Below are 16,553 nucleotides of genomic sequence, written 5' to 3'. Positions count from 1 at the left end.
GCTGAGAATAGCCTTTAGCAACCAATCTGGCTTTATTCCTTATGATAATGCCAGTTTCATCCATCTTGTTTCTGAATACCCATTTTGTGTCAATAGGACTCTTGTTCTTTGGTTTGGGTACCAGCTTCCAAACTTGGTTTCTCTCAAATTGGTTTAGCTCTTCCTGCATAGCTAATATCCAATCTGGATCCAATAATGCTTCTTCCACTTTCTTAGGTTCCTCCTGAGATAGAAAACTACTATACAGACATTCATCTTGAGTAGCTCTTCTTGTTTGCACTTTAGATGATGCATCACCAATGATCAGTTCAAAGGGATGATTCTTGGTCCATTTCCTTTGAAGTGGAAGATGTGCTCTAGATGAGGTGGCCTCAGTATTGTCATGATGTGAGACAGAGTGTTGACTAGTTGAAACTCCCCCTGAGTTGTTGGTCCTTTGCAGGGAACTTGGAGTTCTATCAACTGATGATGTAAATCGATTATCCGTTGATAAACTATGATCAACGGATGCTTCATTTAGTACTTCAACGGATGATACACCATGTCTTTCAACGGATACTGCATTGCCTCTATCAACGGATGCAGTATTTTGTGCATTATCCAAGGGCATGTTTTGAATCCCTTTTGAAGTGTTATCTCCATCAGTCTCCTCTTCACTATCATCACAATATATCTCAATGTTGTCAAATTTGAGTCTCTCATATTGTCCCTCATCTGTTAGTCCATCAATCTTTTTATCATCAAACACAACATGCACAGATTCCATAACAATGTTGGTTCTTCGATTGTAGACCCTATAAGATTTTCCAGCTGAATAACCAACAAATATCCCTTCATCAGCCTTTGCATCAAACTTCCCTTTATGGTCAGATTGATTCCTTAGTATAAAGCATTTACATCCAAAGACATGAAGAAAGTTTAGAGTTGGTTTTCTTCTCTTGAACAACTGATAAGGAGTCATGCCTTTAGCTTGATTGATCAAAGAGATATTTTGAGTGAAACAGGCACAATTAACAGCTTCAGCCCAGAAATATGTTGGTAACTTTGATTCTTCAAGCATTGTTCTGGCAGCCTCAATTAAAGATCTGTTCTTTCTTTCAACTACCCCATTTTGCTGAGGTGTTCTTGGAGCTGAGAACTCATGCATGATTCCATTTTCTTCACAGAACAGCCTCATTGATAAATTCTTGAACTCAGTTCCATTGTCACTCCTGATATTCCTAACCTTCAGGTCAGGATGATTATTGACTTGCCTGATATGATTGATAATGATTTCACTTGCTTCATTCTTTGATCCAAGAAAATAGACCCATGAAAACTTTGAGAAATCATCTACAATCACTAAGCAATATCTTTTTCTTGCAATTGACAATACATTGACTGGTCCAAACAAATCCATATGTAGCAGCTGTAATGGTTCATCAATTGTTGTTTCAAGCTTCTTTTTGAATGATGCTTTCCTTTGTTTGCCTTTCTGACAAGCATCACACAAACCATCCCTTGAGAATTCAACAAGAGGAATTCCTCTTACTAGGTCCTTTTTGACTAGATCATTCATTGTCTTGAAATTCAAATGGGATAGCTTCTTGTGCCATAGCCAACTCTCAACTGAACTTGCTTTGCTGAAGAGACAAGTAATAGATTCTGCATTTGCAGAGTTGAAGTCAGCTAAGTACACATTTCCTTTTCTAACTCCAGTTAGAACCACTTTGTTGTCTTTCTTACTAGTGACAACACAGGCTTCAGAATTGAAGGAAACTGTATTCCCTTTATCACATAGTTGACTGATGCTCAGTAAGTTATGTTTGAGACCATCAACTAATGCAACTTCATCAATGATGACATTCCTTGTTGAAATCAAGCCATATCCCATAGTAAACCCTTTGCTGTCATCTCCAAAGGTTATGCTAGGGCCAGCTCTTTCCTTAAACTCTGTGAGCAGGGAGAAATCTCCTGTCATGTGTCTTGAACAGCCACTGTCCAAGTACCATAGATTTCTTCTATTTCCCTGCACACCATAAAATCAATCAATTTGATTTTGGTACCCAAGTTTCCTTGGGTCCATTCTTGTTAGCCTTTCTCCTAGACTTCATTCCTCCTGCATCTCTAGACTTAGGTAACTTTGAGTCAACCTTGGTCTTGGATGTAGTTGGTTGAGGTGTAGGGTTAGTCACAGAATCATTTAGCACATTTGGAATATGATAAGGCATGGATTGTGCATACATGTTATTCCACATAGGCATATTGTATGGCATTTGAGGCATACTAAATGCAGCAAGATAAGGATTGTTAAAATATGGCATGTTTGTAAAATGTGCATAAGGATTCTGTTGAGACATAGTAGGCATAACATGTAGAGATGATGCATACATGTTAGGCATGGAAGAGGGTACAGTTATGGGGGTTTTCTTAATAGATTTGCAATTAGCAGATAGATGATTAACACTACTACAATGCACACAGCTTTTTCTAGGAGCATACCTATCAGGTGTGTAATTGTTATGTTTGTTAACACCTACCTTCCCATTTCTGTTAGATTTTCTTTTAGTTTCCTTTTTATCCTCAACCATCTTGAGCCTATTATTTAACTGTTCTAAGGTCATGTGCCCTATATTCACCTTACTAACATCTTTGGATGTGCTTGCTTCTTCTTTAACAAAGTTCTTGGAAGTTGAACCAAACTTTTTGTTGAGTTTCTTTAGATTTTCACTATTAGAAATATCTGCCTGTTTTAATTGAGGAACCTTCAACGGATGCTCATTTTCTTCCTTCAACGGATAACCTTCATCATCCGTTGATTCCACATCCGTTGACAACCCATCAATTAATTCCAGTTTCTTTTTGTTTTTATCCCAGGCAGTTTCACAGAATGATTCAATTCCTTGGACCTTGGCAATTTGAGCACTAACATCCCTAGATGTTTTCCAGGCTTTAATCACCTCTTGCTCTCTCTTTAATTGATTAGAAAGTATTTCTACTTTCTTAATAGATTCAGCTAGTTCATTCTCAACAGATATACAATGCAGCTTGGTTTTCTCTAGGTCAATCAACTTATCTTCTAACATAGCATTTCTATTACTTAAAAACAGATTGTTCTCTTTAATCCTACTATTTTCTTTAGCAAGAGATTTAAGAGACACACGCAAATGATACAATTCAGTAGACATGTCATTAAAAGCATCATTGCACTCTTCTTTAGTAAGTTGTGTTACATCAGTAGTGATTACCTGAGTTGTTACCTGATTGCTTGATGAACTAACTTCATTTTCCTCAGAATCAGCCATGAGAGCTAAGTTGACATACTCCACATCTTCATTCTCTTCCTCTCCATCAGCTGCCCAATCTTTTTCTTGAGTAATGAAAGCCCTTTCCTTTTGCTTGAGCAGATCAGAATATTTCTTCTTGTAATCTACTTGGTCAAATTTCTTCTTTTCAGAAGTTAGCTTTCTGCACTCACTTGCAAAGTGTCCACTTATACCACAATTGAAACATTTGAACTTTGATTTGTCCACCATGTTCTTATGAGGTTTAGTGGCTCTAGTGTTTTTCTTAAACTTCATCTTTGCAAATCTCCTGGACAGAAATGCAAGATGCTCATCAACACTATCAGAGTCATCTTGACTGGAGTTGTCTTCATTCTCAGCAACTTGCTCTTTTCCTTTGCTTGATTCCTGATATCTAGTACCATCTTTGGAGTTCGATGTAGATCTCACAGTTTCTTGTCTGCATTCCCTCTCATTTTCAGCTACCAATGCAACTGAACTTCCTTTCTTTCTCCCCTTCTCCAATACCTCATCCTGTTCCAACTCTAGTTCATAAGTCTTCAAGATTCTATATAATCTTTCAAGAGTGAAGTCCTTATAATCCTGAGAGTTTCTTAAGGAGACAGTCATGGGTTTCCATTCCTTTGGCAAGGATCTTAAGAATTTAAGATTTGAATCCTTCACCTGGTACACTCTACCATACAGCTTCAATCCATTCAACAGCTTTTGGAATCTGTTAAATGTGTCATTTAAAGATTCATTTTCTTCAAAATGAAAATACTCATACTGTTGAATGAGAAGCTGCATCTTGTTCTCTTTTACTTGTTCTGTACCTTCACACAGCAGCTGAACCGTGTCCCAAACCTCTCTGGCAGTTGAGCAATTTATCACATTATCAAACATATCCTTGTCAAGACCATTAAACAAAATGTTCATAGCCTTCTTATCCTTGTGGACTTCTTCTGTGTCTTCCATTGTCCATTCTGCTCTAGGTTTTGGAATGGATTGACCAACAGCAATTGTGGCCGTAGCAACTGTGGCTACTTTGTGGGGAATGTGAGGACCATTCTCAATACAGTTTACATAACCTTCATCTTGGGAGAGTAGATGAAGGTGCATTTTCACCTTCCAGTGGTGATAACTGTCTCTGTCAAGAACTGGGATTTTTACTCCAATATCCTTCTTACTCATCTTTGTTAGATTCCAAGATCTTTAAACTCTTTGTTTGTCAAGAGCCTGCTCTGATACCAATTGTTATTTCTAGAGAACTAACAATGAGATTTACAGAAGGGGGGTTGAATGTAAATCTCAAAACTTTTTCAAGTTTTGAGCAGTTTATAAAGACTGTGTGTTCAAGATGAACAAGTGTGTGAATTGCTTTAAGCTGATACAGACAGATATATATTCAAACACAAATGTAAAGAACACAATAAACCTTTAAAAACTTTTTTGGTGGATTTGTTGTTCCACCAGAGATGGTATTTCAGAAATTCTGTGATCTAAGAATTTGATCACAGCTGCATCCTAGTACAAACTAGATAATTTCTCTCTCAAGATTTTTCTAAACAGCTCTGGAAAAATTCTTATCTAATTACTAGCTACTACTTGGTTTATATATTACCAAGTTTACAAGTGAAGACAAGGATATATAAAATAATAAAGTAAGATCTCCACTTGTTTCTTCTCCAGTTCACTCCAGTACTTTGTTGACTTAATGTCTCTTTATACTAGAGTAGAACGGCTGCTTTTTCTGATGTTCCTGAAATTAGGCTGCCACATTTCAGTTATCTCTGTTCACCCACGTGCCTCTGTTTGTAGGTACAACTACCACTTATCAACGGTTAATCAACAGAACATCCGTTGAAGCTTTCATCCGTTGATGCACTCATCCGTTGAAGGATGTTATCCGTTAAAGCTTTAGAGACATCCGTTGAAGCTTAGCTTCTCATCCGTTGAAGGTCTTTAAGTCATCCGTTGATACCACTTCATTTATACAAAATTACAAGGCATGAAATATTTACAATTGGCCTTCCTATCTGCATATCTTCTAGTAGTCAACATGACTCATAGTTTCTCTCAACTTCTAAGAATTACATCTTAAATACAGAGACTGAAATATGCTACAACACTAGACTTATTTCTAAGTAAAGCTACACCATCAACGGATAGCCAAAGTGGTCTTATCCGTTGAGGCTACAGACACTGAATTTCTACTTAAGTGTTTTGTTAAACATATCATCAAACTAATGCACATATATTCCTAACAATCTTGCTTATAAAAAGAGAAATGATTATTTAGAAAAAGAGTTAGTCATGTTCCATCAAACTCAGAAAGATAGAGATGATGCTTTCTATGTTAGGGATGACGTACTTAAAATGAATGAATCTCTAAAAACTGAGTTAGAAAAGGAAAGAGAGATTATCAGGACTTGGACTAACTCTGGTAAAGCAACTCAGGATATTCTTAGTAGTGGAAACTGGAAAGAGGGCTTAGGTTATGGAGATGATAAAGATGATGATGGAACTGTAGAGATTGAGCCTATAGTTATTAAACAATAGCCAAAGGTAAATCTTGTTAAGTTTATAGCTGTAGAGTCTGATATTGATAAATCTGAAGTTAAAGAGAAATTAACTTCTGACAAACCAAAACAGGGTAAGCCAACTGAAGTAAACATTGGCTTAATGACAAAGAAGCAGTTTAAGTATAAGCTGAAAGATGTTAAGAAAGGTAAAGCCACCTAGAAAAATAGGAATGGAAAGGAAGGTGTGAATAAAAGTAATGATTATAAGCCTGTTCCTAATGCTCCTAGAAAGAAATGTCATAACTGTGGAAATTCTAACCATCTGGCTTCTTTTTGCAGGAAAAATAAGAACATAAACTCCTTACCTTCAAAGTCAGGAGTTAAGAGTCAGTCTGTTAGATATAGGCCATAAAATCCTTGTTTTCATTGTGGTAGTTTATGGCATTCCATTTATACTTGTAAGGAATATCGTAGTTTGTACTATGATTATTATCAAATAAAACTTTCTTTAAAGAAAGTTAGCATTATTCCTTCTGGTGTAAGTTCTGATGCAAAGTCTGATACTGTAAATGCTGATAAGAAAACTGTTAACATAAATTCTGATGCTAAATCCGCTGCAAATGATAACAAACTTAATAAGGCCAAAGGATCCAAGCAAGTCTGGGTCCTTAAAACTAATCATTAGTGGTCTTTGTGATTGCAGGGCAACATGAAAAATATCCTAGTTCTGGATAGTGGATGTTCAGGACATATGACTGGAAATAAAGCCCTGCTATCAGATTTTGTGGAGAAAGCTGGCCCAAGTGTTTCTTATGGAGATGGCAATATGGGAAAAACTTTGGGATATGGAAATATCAATCTGGGGAATGTCATCATTGAAAAAGTAGCTCTGGTCTCAGGACTTAAACACAATATGCTCAGTGTTAGTCAAATCCGTGAAAGAGGTTATCATATGGATTTCTTTGAAGAACACTGTGAAGTTGTAAGCAAATCTACGGGCAAAGTTGTTCTGAATTGATACAGGCATGGTAACATTTATGAAGCCAAACTTTCAATAAATACTGATGGTTCTGTAATCTGTCTGTTAAGTAGAGCATCAATTGAAGAAAGCTGGGATTGGCACAAGAAACTCTCTCATTTAAATTTCAACAATATAAATGAACTAGTCAAGAAAGATCTTGTGAGAGGTTTGCCAAAATCAGTATTTGCTCCTGATGGCCTTTGTGATTCCTGTCAAAAGGCAAAACAAAGAAAATCTTCATTCAAGAGCAAGACTGAATCTTCAATTCTTGAGCCTTATCACCTACTACGTGTTGATCTATTTGGTCCAGTGAATGTCATGTCTATTGTAAAGAAGAAATATGTTATGGTCATAGTGGATGAGTTCACCAGATACACATGGGTGTATTTTTTGCACAAAAAAAGTGAAACTGCATCTATTTTGATTGATCATGTCAAGCAACTGGATAAATTGGTCAAAGATTCTGTGAAGATCATAAGAAGTGATAATGACACTGAGTTCAAGAATTTGATCATGGAAGAGTTCTGCAAAGACCATGGAATAAAGCAGGAATTTTCTGCTCCTGGAACTCCACAGCAAAATGGAGTCATTGAAAGAAAGAATAGAACTCTTATTGAAGCTGCACGAACTGTGCTTGATGAAGCAAAGTTGCCAACCTACTTTTGGGCTGAAGCTGTGCAGACTTCTTATTTTACTCAGAATGCAACACTCATTAATGAGCATGGCAAAACACCATATGAGATGGTGAAGAAAAAGAAGCCAAATCTAAAGTATTTTCATTTATTTGGATGCAAGTGTTTTGTTCTTAAGACTCATCCTGAACAGCTATCCAAATTTGATCTAAAAGCTGATGAATGAATTTTTGTTGGATATCCACTTTCCACAAAAGCCTTCAGAGTCTACAATTTAAGAACAAGGGTTGTCATGGAATCTATCAATGTCTCTTTTGATGATAAGAAGATTACAGGACTTGAAGATTTCAATGATCATGATCAGCTGAGATTTGAGAATGAAGTTTTAAATTCTGATACTGTAAATCCTGACAGTCTAAATCCTGATACTGCAAACTCTGATGGATTAAACTCTGATGTTATTGAAACTGTGGTGACTACGCCAAAGGAAGATGCACCTGTGCAGGGGGGGCATACTGAAGATACAACCACATTTCAAGAAGCATCAGAATCTACAACAGGCTCTTCAAGTTCTGATTCATCAAGTTTTGATGGGCCAAGTTCTGATAATTCTGGAAACTCAAGTGCTGATATTTCTGGAAACTCAAATTCTGAAGGATCCAACTCAAAGAGCATAATTTCAGGGGGAGCATCAGAAAATGTTGATGAAGACAACATGGATCATAGTGGAACATCTAGTTCTAGAGAAAATCTTCCATCTATAAGGAAGTGGACTAAAGCACATACACCTGACTTAATTATTGGAAATCCTGATGCAGGTGTTAGAACTAGAACAGCTACATCAAATGAATGTCTTTATCACTCTTTTCTCTCTCAGACTGAACCAAAGAAAGTGGAAGAAGCTCTTCAAGATGCTGATTGGGTGCAAGCAATGCAGGAAGAGTTAAATGAATTTGAAAGAAACAAAGTCTGGACCCTAGTGCCAAGACCAAAGAACAGATCTGTTGTTGGTACAAAGTGGGTGTTCAGAAACAAAACTGATAGTGATGGCATAATAACAAGTAATAAAGCAAGGCTGGTTGCAAAAGGATATTCTCAACATGAGGGAATTGATTATGATGAAATATTTGCACCAGTTGCTAGATTGGAAGCCATAAGGATATTTTTGGCTTATGCTGCTCATAAGAAGTTTACAGTCTTTCAAATGGATGTGAAAAGTGCTTTTCTCAATGGAGAATTAGAAGAGGAAGTACATGTTGAACAACCTCCAGGTTTTGTAGATTTAAAATTTTCTAATCATGTTTACAGACTTGACAAAGCACTTTATGGCCTTAAGCAAGCTCCAAGAGCATGGTATGAGACACTAGCTCAGTTTTTTCTGGAAAGTGGATTTAACAGAGGGACTATTGACAAAACATTGTTTTATCTCAACCATGGAAATGACTTACTTTTGGTGCAGATATATGTTGATGATATCATTTTTGGTTCTACAAATGACAAACTTTGTAAAAGGTTTGCCAAGCTCATGCAGTCAAGATATCAAATGAGTATGATGGGGGAACTTAGCTATTTTCTGGGCCTTCAAGTCAAGCAGAATGAAGAAGGCACTTTTATTTGTCAATCTAAGTATACCAGAAACTTGCTGAAGAAATTTGGAATGCAAGATTGTTCAAGTGCATCCACTCCCATGGCCACTACAACAAAATTGGATAAGGATATTGGTACATCAGTAGATATTACTAATTACAGAGGTATGATTGGCTCATTACTCTATCTAACTGCAAGTAGACCTGATATCATGTATGCTACCTGTCTTTGTGCAAGATTTCAAGCAGATCCAAGAGAACCTCACTTAACAGATGTGAAAAGAATTTTTAAGTACCTTAAGGGTACAACTGATCTGAGATTGTGGTATCCTAGAGAATCAGACTTTAAGCTAATAGGTTACTCAGATGCAGATTTTGCAGGTTGCAAAATTGACAGGAAAAGCACAAGTGGAAGCTGCCAATTTCTAGGAGGCATATTGGTTTCTTGGTTTAGCAAGAAACAGAAGTCAATTTCCACATCAACTGCAGAAGCAGAGTACATTGCTGCAGGAAGCTGTTGTGCACAGATTCTTTGGATGAAGAATCAGTTACTGGATTATGGGTTAGAATTTTCTAAAATTCCTATTTACTGTGATAATCAAAGTTCTATTGCTATGACAGGTAATCCAGTTCAACACTCAATGACAAAGCACATCAACATTAGGTACCACTTCATAATGGAACATGTGGATGAAGGTACTATGGAATTGCATTTTGTTCCAACAGATCAACAACTAGCAGATATCTTCACAAAGCCACTGTGTGAAGCTACTTTTACAAGATTGGTAAATGAACTTGGAATGGTTTCAGGTTCTTTCTCTAAATCTGCTTAGTTTATGTTCTGATCCATCAGACTTTATGATCAGTATTTACAGATATTACTATCTTTCTGTATTCTGTGCTTAAATTGAAATTTGCTTAAGTGCTGATTGTTGTCTGATGTGAATTTCTAAACTCTGACAGTGATATGAATGTTTCTGTGACCATTCAATACAATAAGGATAACTGTGCTAGATGCTGACCTAGTAATCTTTAATATACTAAGATCCCATGTTTGAAGTAATTGTTTATGTGGAAATCTTTTAACACAAGCAAATTATGATATTGAGCTTAGTTAAAGTTTACTTTGTGTATCTTGTTACTAAGTCAAAAATTAGAATAGTGCTTCTTATCTGTTAAGTTCTGATGTTGGTAAATCTGATGGATGTACTAAGTGCTGATAAGCCTCACTTATCAAAAGAAAAAGAAAAGAAAAGAAAATAAAAATCAGGTACTCCTTTGAGATCTAGAGTAAAAATGTGGAAGGGACGACCCAAGTGCATTGCTGGTATTAAGTTATATGCATTAGAAAACCAAAATAAAATTTTCTTGGTGACTTTTCACATTCTCTGATTAATGGAGAAATACTCTGATAATAGTATAAATTCTGATAAGCAGTCGTGACTCACTTAAACTGAGAAGCCATTGTAAAATCGAATTTCAAAAGATGCATAAAATGAGCACAAAACAGTTGAGGTGGACTCATGCATGAACTCATTCTAAAGTAGACTTCAGAATAATGACAGATTTTGAGCAAAATTCTTAGTTATTCCTTACTTCTAAGATGTACTGAAGTGAATCAGACTTTAATCTTTATCTGATGTTTAGCTTAATGCACACACATACACTCCATATGAATGATGAAAATTACTGTGGTGATAAATGTTATTTTAGATGAAGAGTTTAAGTGTCAGTTGCATAAATTTTGAGGACAAGTTCTGATGGAAGTTCTGATGATTGAGTTCTGATGAAACCATATCAGTACTTATGTGAAGAATTACATGAATAAAACATTCACTTTTCGAGTTAAGGAGCCATGTTCTGATGACTATAAAGTTCTGATATAAGTCTAAGTTCTGATATTAAATCCTGATTCTTTACTTGACTTATTTGTGGTTAAATCTGAAACACTCATATTTAAAATCAGAATATGTTTGGGTGAGATATAAACAGTCAAAATAATTTGGATTAGTGGTACTCGTATATGCACAGTAATTTTTACTTGTTTCGTGTGATCATTAACTCTTGTTTTAAGCTTCTAATGGCTGTCATAATTACTCATCAGTCTAGGGAGACGAGGATTTACTTCTTCTCGTTTCACATTTCCTGAATCCCTTGGTCTTCTCTTTTCTATATAACTGACTGATAATCCTTCAGTAAAAACCAATTCTTTCTTCTCTCAAACATTGACTCAGTTTGGGTGGTTTTACTTCTATGGCTCAGACAAGGTGACTATTTGGAACAATGAAGTTCCAACTCGTTATCCTATCAACAACATTCCTTCTAATCTCTGGATTCAATTTCCAGAAATCATTAAAAATGATTTGTTGACTGTTCAAAGAGATATTTATCTCCGTTTTCTTCGTCAGCAGGAGAGAATCATTCATCTTGCTATTCTTTTTATTGAAGATAGGATGAAGAATTAATTGCTATCCTCCTGTTTCTCTTCACTGTCAGCTTTGTCAGTCTTTTAGACTAGGACTAAGGCTGTTGATGTTAGGGAATTTAGACTAGGGCAATCTTGTAATTTTCTGCATGTAATTTAAGTTTCATGATATGTATTCGTTTGATATATTAATGAAATTTTACTTTATTGCAAGATTTTGTGTCTGAGTCATTTCATATTCTGATGACCCTTTACACTCTGATAATAATCAAGTTGTGCTGCTCACGTGGTAGTGTTTATTTGCTTGGTTTATTTTTGGTTATTCTTAAATGGGATTATTTTATCAGAATAATTATTTAAATGGGATTCCTTGATTAATGGGATTACTTGGTTAGTGGGACGGTTTTTCTCCTTGAAAAACTGCATGTGATGAGTAATGATTACTGAATACCCGTGCCCATTAATTATTTTTTTACTGCTGCATGTCTGACAGGTGTCCAAAGACGGTTCATATTCGTCTCAACGGTTATCTTTTACCATGTATAAGTAAAAGAGAGAAAAGATTGTAAAATCTTTTATTCACTTTTATACTCTATCTCTCTCTTTTTACTCTTATACTCTCACTATTTTCTGACAATTTTTCACACAGGCTTTTCTCGAACACCTTTCAGACACTCAAAATTTTCACTGATTTCTCAATGACACCTAAAGATATTATCTTCATTGGAGCAAAGTTTGTTCCTAATAACTATGCTGCCATTCTTTCCACGCAAGAAGCTCCGTCAGAACTTCACTTTGTTCAGGACTTCTTAGCTAATAGTGAAATCGGATACGCTTTGACTCAACCATCAAGTTTTTCTGGATCACAAGTGCTGACATTCTGGAGAACAGGGGTTTATGATGATGGTGGTAGGCGTGGATCTCCTAGTATTGTTTTTACAATAAATGAGGAGGATTATGTTGTTACTCCGACAGTGGTTCGCAGGGCTCTCCATTTACCATAAAATGTTCAATTTAGTGCTGTTGTTGAGGAACCGCTGCTTCAGGGAATGATGGCTGATTTGGGCTATGAAGAAAGTTTAGCAAAAATGGGTCAACTCAAACGTGCACACATGCGTCGAGAATGGAGCTTTTTCTTTGACTGCATCACAAAGGCATTTGCTAACAAATGTACAAATTTTGATGCCATTCCAATCTTGTCTCAACAAATTGGGTATGGTCTTCTCCATCAGTCTCATTTTGATTTTGCTAGAACTGTGCTATGCTTTATTGGTGACAGAATGAAAGAGGATAGGAGTATTGTCTATTTTGCTAGATTCTGTCAATTAATTTATAGTCACTGTACAGAAGAATCTATCTTAGCCAGTGACCGTTTAGAATCCTTTAAGCTAGCCAAAAGGGCTTTTACTGATTTACTAAATGCTGATAACAAAAAGGCAATTTTGAGACCTCTTAGAATTCCCTTAGTTGTCCAACAAGCCCTGGTAAATGCTGATGCTGCAAAATACTCTGTAATTTATCCTGATGTACCACAACCTCAACCACATCCACAGCCACAACTTCAACCACAACCATCAGAACCTACTCCTATCCCTCCTCAAATACAAACATCAGAATATGATCATTACCCATCAGCACATACTATAGTGCAGCCTTCTTCTGCTAGAGCAACCGCATCAAGATCTAAGAAAGTTTCACAGCAGAAAAGGAGGATCATCTTGAGAGATGAATCAGATGATGAGGCACAGATTCAACCTAAAGAAACTGTTGTTCCTGCAGCTGAGAAAGTCACTCCTCAGAAAGATCCAGAGACTGGGAGTTCTAGGTCCCTGCAAAGGCCTAGAATAATTAATTCTGATGATACAGCTCCTACAGTCTCTTCAAAGGCAAAAAGATTTAAAACATTAGCAAAAAGGCCTGCAGATTCTGGTAAAGGAATGGAAGCAACAGCTAAGGAAGCAGGTCAGGAATCTCTGATCTCACAAGACCCTATTGAAGCTCACAATTCTCCAAGTGCTGATCCAGACCTTCATGAAACTCATCACTCTCCACTTCATGAGCCAGACACAACTCATATTCCCACACCTCCAGTATCTCGAGTACATGTTGATAACCAGGGGCCAAGTGATGAAATTGACATCCATAACTTGCAAGTGCCTCAGGTTTTGTATTTGGAAGCTCCACCAACTACACAACTTTCTCAGCACACTCCTCCAGCCACTTCGGTGCTAAATTCTGATGATCTTGGAGATGAATCTCAAATTGCTTCTCATACAGTCCTTTTATCAGAAGATGATGATAGTAAAGATTCTGCCACTTCTGTTGCACTGCCTGCTGCAAACTCTGATGAAGCTGATGTTAATGTAGATGCTGATGCAGCTGGTCCTTCTGGACATGCTCCTCTATCACCAGCTTCTAAGGCTGATTTTATCGAGAAGTTTATAGAAAGGGCTCCTCCAGTTCCTTGGAGTGAGACTAAAAGAGGGCAAGAGTGGATCCAAGACTGGAATAATGTTGAATTTGTCCCTAATACAGCTGTTCTTTTTGAGCATCTGACAAAGGCTGGTGAGATGTTTGCCAATGATGATTTCAAGACACATCTTAGAGTTACAGCACTGAGTACAAGGCACCTTCAAGGTCAACACTCAGCAACTCACGCTCAGCTGGACAAAATTCGAAATACATTGCTAGAGGATGCAGAGAAGATCAAAGTAGGGAAGCAGAGGTTTTTCAAGCCTAACTTTGACCGTTTAGCAAAATATTGAAAAGACAAGCAGCAAGCTCAAATTTCTCAAATTTTACAAAATTAAGCTGCTCAACAAGTTCAGTTTAATGAACTTCAAAATTCTGTGGAATTGCTTGTCTCCCTGCTTCTTCCTGATGATGCCAAAAAGGGGGAGAAAGTAATTAAGTCCAAATGCAAGTCTACTACATCACAGAAAGAAAAAGATGATGAAAATGAAGATCAGGGAAACTCTGAAACGGGTGGAGGTCAAAGAAAAAGCAAAGGCTCTTCATTACAGAAAGACAGAACTACAAGTCAAAGGCTAAGTTCTGATGCTGGCAAGAAATCAAGCTCAGGTAAACAAGTTCTAGTCAATCCTGAAGATCTTGATGAAGAGATCTCAAAGAAGCTGTTTCTTAAAGAAAATCCAGGGATGGATCTTAAAATGCTGGAAGAAGAAGAAGCTAGACTGAAAGCTGCAATTGATAAGTCACAATCTAAGTCTAAAGTTTCTACAACAACAAAGAAACCTCCACAGGCTAAAGGCATTGTGATTAAAGAAAGAACAAGTGCTGAGGAATCTAAAGCCAAATCACAAGTGGAGTATGATCCAAAGTTTAAGGGTAAAGGTAAAGTTGATGAACCTGTAAGGGTTTACATGCCAGCTATGGATGAACAAATAGATGCTGATGAAGCTACTGATCTGATTTTGAAGAACAAGAAAGATTCTCAAACAACCTCTGATAGAGCTCAAGTTGTTCAAAGTCAGGAGTTAGTAAATTCAGATGCTACAAGGAAGCAAGCAACCTCTGACATAGCTCAAGTTAGCTTGACATCAGGAGATAAGGGAATAACCTCTGACACTGCTCATGTTAAACCTTCAACTACTCTACCAGGATTCACCCAAGCTAAACAATCTGCTCAAACTCTGAAGAGTACATCAAGAGGTTTTCAGAGTAGATTGCTTCTAGGAAAGGAGGTAAGAGATAAAACTGGTTTAGGAAATGCTGATGAAAGAAGAGTAAGCGACACAACTCTATATCCTACATCTCTGTCTGAACCAGGAATATGCACAACTCCTGAAAGATTAGATCAATTGGAGTCTGTACAGATGGTTTACCACTCTGCACTGAAAGAACATGTTATGTTATATTTCATGACAGATGGGAAGGTATTCCAGATTAGGCAGGATGCTATTAACTTGAAGTACTATGAAGAATTGGAACATGTGCTATATTTGCTTCAAGTAAAGAACAAGTCTACAGATGATGCTGCCAAATTCTTAAGGTCTAATATTGAGAGACAGAAGAAACTTTACAGGATAAAGTCTGACAGCTCATACCATCCTAAGTACAGAGCTCATGATGGAAAAATTGTTGAAATGAAGCCTAACACTGCAAAGATTGTTACTACCTTTCTGGGTTATAGGGCTGTTGAATTCAACATAGAATCAGACAAAACCTATTATATCAGACTTAATGAGGATATAAGAAAGGCAAAGATCAATGATCTCAGAGCTGCTATCTTTCAGATAAGTGAAGATACAACTGAACTAAAAGAAGCCAAAATGAGGATGTTGAATGAACTTGCATATGCTGAGAGATGTCTTTTGAAGAATTATCTCAGGACAACTCCTGATATTAAAGAGATCACATAATGAAGCCAAGTCAGGGACTGCAACTGCTGAATTCTGAAGAACATACAGGCTAAAGCTGATATCAGACTTTTAGGATGGTAAAAGCTACAAGTACTGTAAGTTGTAGTTTCTTAGTCAAATTCTCATGTGCATTTGTACTTAATATTTTTGACATCACCAAATATATATATTGAACTTGTATATTATGCTAATTTACAAGTTGAGGGAGATTGTTAGATATATTTGAGATGTCATGTATAATGTGTTTCATGTTTAGTTTTTCAGATCTTAAAAAACAGGAAATATCAGTACTTACTGAAATCAGCACTTACTGGAAGTCAGAACTTAAGGATATCAGTACTTAAATTATCAGGAGATAATTATCAGAAGATGAATATCAGAACTAAAGTGCGGGAGGACGAATAGTTAAGGAAAGACTGATTGAAAGGAAAGAAGATCAAGACTAAATAAATAAGAGATATGCATAGAGAAGATTTCTATGGAAGATAGAAGACTTGGAAAAGAAGATATCTAATTGATATATTTTAGGATACAGAATCATATTCAATATCAATTAGCGATTATCTTGTAATTGTGTAGTATATAAACACATATATATGGTTTACACTATATGTGTTATCATAATCGAAGTTATTATTTATTGTAACCCTAGCAGCTCTCGTGATAATTTGTTCATCACTGAGAGAGGACAGTTCCATATTGTAACAAAGTTTAATAAAGTT

This window comes from Apium graveolens, chromosome 10 (genome assembly GCF_009905375.1).
Source record: "Apium graveolens cultivar Ventura chromosome 10, ASM990537v1, whole genome shotgun sequence".
In the NCBI taxonomy this organism is placed as follows: Eukaryota; Viridiplantae; Streptophyta; class Magnoliopsida; order Apiales; family Apiaceae; genus Apium; species Apium graveolens.
Note: the sequence above shows the minus strand (reverse complement) of the source record.